The following is a 6,247-nucleotide window of genomic DNA, read 5'->3' as shown; positions in this document are numbered from 1 at the left end:
TTACAGATGGCGCAGAAAGGAGAGTCCTTTGGCTGGAGTAACCAAAGCTTAGGGAGCTATACAAAGTGAGGAGAGGGCTCCATTGGGTTCCCAGAATTCAGAAGATACTGAAGATGCTAGAAGATGACTCTAGAGTGGGTAAGATTCTGGGGATACAGATGGGGTAAGGTGAGTTGCAGACTACATAGGAAGGGAGCCCCTGGGAGAAGCTAGTATAAACAGTGCAGATAGAGGAACTCCATGGTTTAACCCAATTTCACAGAGTCAACAGAGCAGGAGGGAGGATGAGGAGCTCAGTGCTATCCTTATGGTGTTTGTTTATATCAACATTTAGAATTTTTAGAAAAGAAACTGGTGGTGTAATCTGATGCCCCTCCATTCATAATTCATTTAGAACTCCTGTGGAGTTAGTTTGATGTGGCTTTGCAAGTCTGTTACTAAACTAAACTAATCAGGGTTAGCAATTAAGGATGGAGGAATTTAAATATGCCCATCCCTGCAGGCACACAATTCCTGAGTGTGACTCAGCAGTTCTTGAGGAAGAATAACTGTGATAAAAGGGGATAGTGGAAGATGATGGGGAAAATCTAAACTGGTTTACATCAATATGCTGTCAGGCTCTGGCTCAGTTTAAACTCTGATAAAACATTCCACAGCCAGGGTCCTATTGCTGTCCTTGCTTTTCCTCTAGAAACTCTGAATCTTGTTCTGGAAATGTCTACCTGCATCATCCCTATGGACTATAGTGGTTTTAGTGAGTTGCAGATTATTATCTTCTGAGATACCTGGCTAGGGTGGGGCAAAGCACTGTGCAAAATCAGACTAGGACTTTGAATTCAGTCATTAAATGGAAAAGGAGACAGTGGAGGTCATGGAGGTTGAAAACAATGGGTTCAGTTATGCTCAGTAATGAATGGGCAGCTGCATGCTATATGAGTTGTGGTTTCTATTTGAAGTTTTACCTTCAGCTGCAGATGTGTGCCCTAGTCTAGCCTGGAGGTGACAAAGATGTGTATCGCAGTACTAAGGTCCTTGTGAGAAAGGAGTGTGTTACCCTAACAAGCTGAAGATAGCAGAGGAGTGTTCTTTCCCACTGGTACACTCGGTGTGTCCAGGAGCAACAAGGAGTTTGACCCTGAGGCTTTATATTAGACCAGGGTTTCTCAAACAGGAGTCACCACTTCTGTAGGGAAAACCGGTGTGTTTACCTGCCCTGTCCGCAGGTCCGGCCGATCGTGGCTCCCACTGGCCGCGGATCGCTGCTCCGGGCCAATGGGAGTTGCTGGAATAGATACAACAGAATAGCACAGTAAGAAAATCCATAATATGGCAACATCAAAAAATATCTCCATAGATGAATGTTCACCAGCACATAAACCAGTGTTCTCACCCGTGATACACGCATCACTTAGATCAGTGATGATTGTCTCTTCAGAATCATTTATAAACTTACAGAGATCGCTCCATGGGTACAGCCTGGCACATTGTGAGATTAAGAAGAACCTTAATTCACCATTTAGTCTCCAGGAGTGTATGTGACTGGGTCCCCGTGGCACAACCTGGACTGTGGGGCTGCTGAGCCCTCCAAACCCATCAACCTGGGCTGCCTCTCATACTGTGATGCTGATGTTAAGCAACAAACCTCCGATACGCACTGCACGTACACAGACATCCACAGGCAGGGACACACCCAACTGTTACATGCATGATCTTCCAGCTACTCATGAATAATCAATAGAGGGGCTCCAGCCAGTTGCCCCCAGTTTCCCAGCCTTGCACCCCAGAACTGTACCATCTTGCGCTGTTCAGAAGCTTGGCCAGTGTAAGTTCATTACTTTGCCACTTCTTCATAGGGAAGTAGACATGCACCAGCCTTTGTAATATAAGCTGATTCCCCAAGCACTTCAACCAAAACACACTTTTAGATAAAATACAAAACAGATTTATTAACTACAGAAAGATAGAGTGTAAGTGATTATAAGTGGTAGGCATAAAGATCAGAGATAGTTATCTTAAGAAAATAAAAAGTAAACACATTCTACATCTGAAATTTTTAGTCTAAGCAAGAATTGAACCAAACAGCTTTTCTCACCCTGATAGATGTTACAAGCAGGTTACAGTTCCTCAATACACAGGTTGAGACTACCTTCCAGCCTGAGACCAAACTTCCCCAGTTCAAAGCCCTGAGGTGCTTCCAGGTATTGAGAAGGAGGGGGAGGAGGAGAGAGGCCAAGTGATGATATCACTATATCGCCTTTTATATCTTCTTCCAGCTGCTAGAAAGATCCGTATGGTGAGGTGGGGGTCAGACAGCCCCCATTGGTCAAGCAGTCTCCATTGTGTCTGTGCCTTCTCTGAGATGCCTCTGGGATAGTGGATTGTGTATTGATAGACCATTAACGACCATCTCGCTATTGATGACTACTCCTTTGTTGTAACTGAAAGGCTGGTTGTGGGTGTTCCCAACCTCACAACATATTTCAGTTACACATATAGCAATATTTCATAATGTCACATACAATTCTAGTACATGAAATTCAACAGGATATTAATGTTCAGCAGTTCAAGACTTTTAAAATAATACCTCACAAAGAATACTTTGTACAAAACATATCATAATCTTATCACAGTGATGAATGTAGGGGTTCCAGGGTGCTACTTTGAGGTCACAGGGTACATTCATTCTTGCTCTCAGCAGGCTAAAGATGCTGAGCTAGTGAGTTCACAAGGCCTTTATCTTGACATGAGAGGAGTAATCTTGGGTGTTAAGTCAGTAACCGCACAAAGGCCCGGACCTTGAAATCAGCCTGGTAAGCTATCGGTGCTGACCAGTGAGCTTCAGAGAGGCCTGTATCTGGGCATGTAGCCAGTAACCTCACAAAGGCTTGTGCCTTGAGATCTGCACAGCCACCATGCTGAGCACAGGGTAGACTTTCTCTGTACTGTATGCTTTTACAGCACTGTACAGGTGCTTCTATCATAATTTAAGTGTGCAGGTGTTGGAGAGCTGCACCCTTTTTCTGCTCGGTGTAGTGGGAGAGTTTCCCCGCCCCCTTCTTCCAGTCCTGGGCTCAGGGAGCTCAGCTCCCCTAGAACTCCCCCTCTTCCTGCCTCTTCACTGACTGGTGAAATGGAGACCCTGAAGCCGAGGATCTGCGGGAGTAGTAGCCAGGGGTGCTGTTGTCTATCTGGGGAGTTTATGTGGTTGCAAGCTTTCCTCCCAGGAAGAGAGAAGAAGAATTATTCAATGAGGAGTCCCCTATCAGCCTCCTCTCTTCTACAGAAAGATCTTTCCCCCTTCTGGATCCCATTTCCCTCCTCGGGGGGCAGAGCTTGCTGCTTCCAGCATTCCCTCTCTTCCAGAGTCAAAGGGAGATCCTTCCCCCAGCTCTCCCTGCCCTCGCCAGAATTTGAGGGAAACAGAATGACCTTGTCAGCTCCTCTTGGGGTCACATGCTCCTTTTAGATACATTTATTCCCTTGTCCCCATTCTCTTTCTTGTACCATGTCCCATCCCAAAAGATGAGGTAATGTCAATGTCACATCGCTGCATGATATCAACACACATGGTGGCATACAACCACCAGAACAGGGGAGATGCCCCACTTATTTTGATTTGCTTTTAACCCCTACAGGAAAAGGAGTGCAGGGGGGAGGAAATAGGGAAGGGAGGTGATTCAGGAGGGACAGAAGAACAGAAGTGGATATAGGGTTAGACAGGCATGAACAGGTGCATTCTATGACCCCATTTGCACTATAACTAGACTCCTGACTTCGGGAGTATGTTCACCTCAACTGATCACAGCTTGTTTTGTGTCTACGCAGCAGCTTTTCTGCCACCACAACTGTGCCTGTGCCTCTTCACTGAGAGTAGCACTCTGCATGTGTATTCTAGCATGCATTCTGAGAATGTCTCCCCTTGTGCCGCAACAGCAGCAGCTGCCCACACCAAGGAAGGTGAATATGTGGCAAAGCACTTGACTTTGACAGTTCACATTGATTAACTGTTTCAGATCTCTTGTTAATAATAACACCCAGCTCTTATATGGTGCTTTGCACAGGTAGATCTGAAAGCACTTTACAATGAAGGACACTAGACTTTTACAGATGGGGAAACTGAGGCATGGAGCGTGGAAGTGACTTGCCCAAGGTCATCCAGCAGCAAAGCTGAGAAGAGAACCCAGATCTCTTAACTCCTAGGCCACCACTCTAGCCACTAGGACACACTGTCTCTCTACAGTATGTGATTAGGGACTAAGCTTTATATACCCTTCTCTCTGCTTAATTGCTCATTAGCAGGCAGTGCTGTACACCACCGGCTTCTGATCTAAATCCCACTGAAGTCACTGGGAGCCTGCATGGATGGAATAGCATTTGGACCTATAAATTAGTTTTCATTTCAGCCATTGTAGAAAAGAAGAAGCCAAAGTAAGGAACTGTGAGGATACAAAAACCCAGGCCTGGCCAGAGCACACCCCTATGCAAAGTCCCATGTCTCAAAGTGGAAGTGTTATGGTACCCAGAGCAAATTTCCATAGGGAGCCTGGGATAGCAGCATGAGTTACATCTCAGTGCTGCAGCCATGTCCAGTGTCCACCTGGCAGATCTGACAGGAAGGATTTTGGCTCTGGAGTGTAGTGAAAGCTGGCATCTAGCAGCAACGGCCATACTTCCTCCCTAGAACTGAGTTGGCACATCAGGAAGCTCTGCCCTCTTGCAGACACAAAGAATTGCTCAGTTTGTGGCACTTGCTCTGTTTGATAACAACAAAGCCAGAGGGCTGAAAATATTTCCTATAACTTCTGGTCTCTGACGAAAGCCAGTGTTTATTTTCACAGCATTCTCACATTTTGAAAGGCACCTTCCTGTTTTGTAACATTCCCCAGCAACAGAAGAGTACAGACCCTTTGAGTCCTCTGAGTAAATGGAAGATACAGTCTTGTGACTGGGCTCTGGAGCAAGGCTATACAATGCATCTGCAGGCATGTTCTCTAGGATGATTCATTTAGTTAATGATTTACAAAGAAAAAGCCCTTTGTACACAGATGGCTGAACAGCAGCCAACTTAGTCATCAAGCAAAAATCTAACCGCCTGCTTTTTCACCAGGATCCATGCCCTTGTGAGTTCTTAGGAAGTCATTTCATTTGTTTGAAGCATCCTTTGAGTGATTAACAGCAGTTATAACAGAAGCAGGTGAGTCAGGGTAATAGGTAGATTTTTTTCTGCTTGTGTCAATCTGGGGAAAACTTGTCATAAAACCAGGTGTCCACTAATCTCTGCGTGACCAATTTAAAATGTGGTTCTGCTCTGAAAAGTGAACATCACAGAGGCTCCGTGTTTATGGTCTCTTAATCATTTCCATAGCACATGTGTTTGGTTTACAAGCAAACTACGTCTTTTCTAATTGCCTGTGAATGTTGCTTTGGAGTAACAAGTCAAGCTGGATTCTTTTGTCATTGTGACCAGTAATAAAGGATCTGTAGGCTACATCAGGCTCTCAGTGACACCTGCAAACCCGTCTTACAGAGTTTTACTTATGTGCAACTGTCGGAAACTCAATTCTGTTGATGGTAGACAAGAAAGAATAGGAACCAGCTCCATCTTTCTGAGCTGTAATGTGAACAAGATTTGCTTGGTCAACCTTCATTCAGCCCTCTGTGTGTATGCATTACAAAACAGTCTTTAATTACATGATCAAATACTATTTTTTTTCCAGAGGACCCCTCCCTCATTTAGCTAGTCAGTATTTTTTTAAATCCTTCTCATGCAGTGTGTGGCCCATGCCCTTATTTACTGCACATAATCCAAAACCTGCTCTGAATACACAATCCTTAATTTCTCTGTGGATGCTTCTATGATGCTCATCATTACAGTACCTGAGTGCTTCACAAACATTAATGAATTTGTCTTCACAACACCCCTGTACGCTTAGGTGGCATCATTAATATTATCCCCATTTTACAGGTGGGAAAATGAGGCACAGGGAACTTAAAATCAAAAGTGTGCACTAATTTTGGGGGGCCAATTTGAAACACCCCAAGCCTGGTTTTTCCAAGTACTTAGCATTACAAAGCACTTTCTATGTTCAAAGCACAGCTCTCATTGACTTCAATTGCAGCTGTGAGTGCTCAGTACTTCTGCAAATCAGTCCCCAGGGTCTCAATTCAGGCACCCAAAAAAGGAGGAACACACTGTGATGGGTTGGGTCACAGAAACTCCCTCAAGACTGTCACTAGATGTGCTGGG

This window comes from Mauremys reevesii, linkage group 1, assembly GCF_016161935.1.
Source record: "Mauremys reevesii isolate NIE-2019 linkage group 1, ASM1616193v1, whole genome shotgun sequence".
NCBI classification, from domain to species: domain Eukaryota; kingdom Metazoa; phylum Chordata; order Testudines; family Geoemydidae; genus Mauremys; species Mauremys reevesii.
This window is presented reverse-complemented; position numbering follows the sequence as displayed.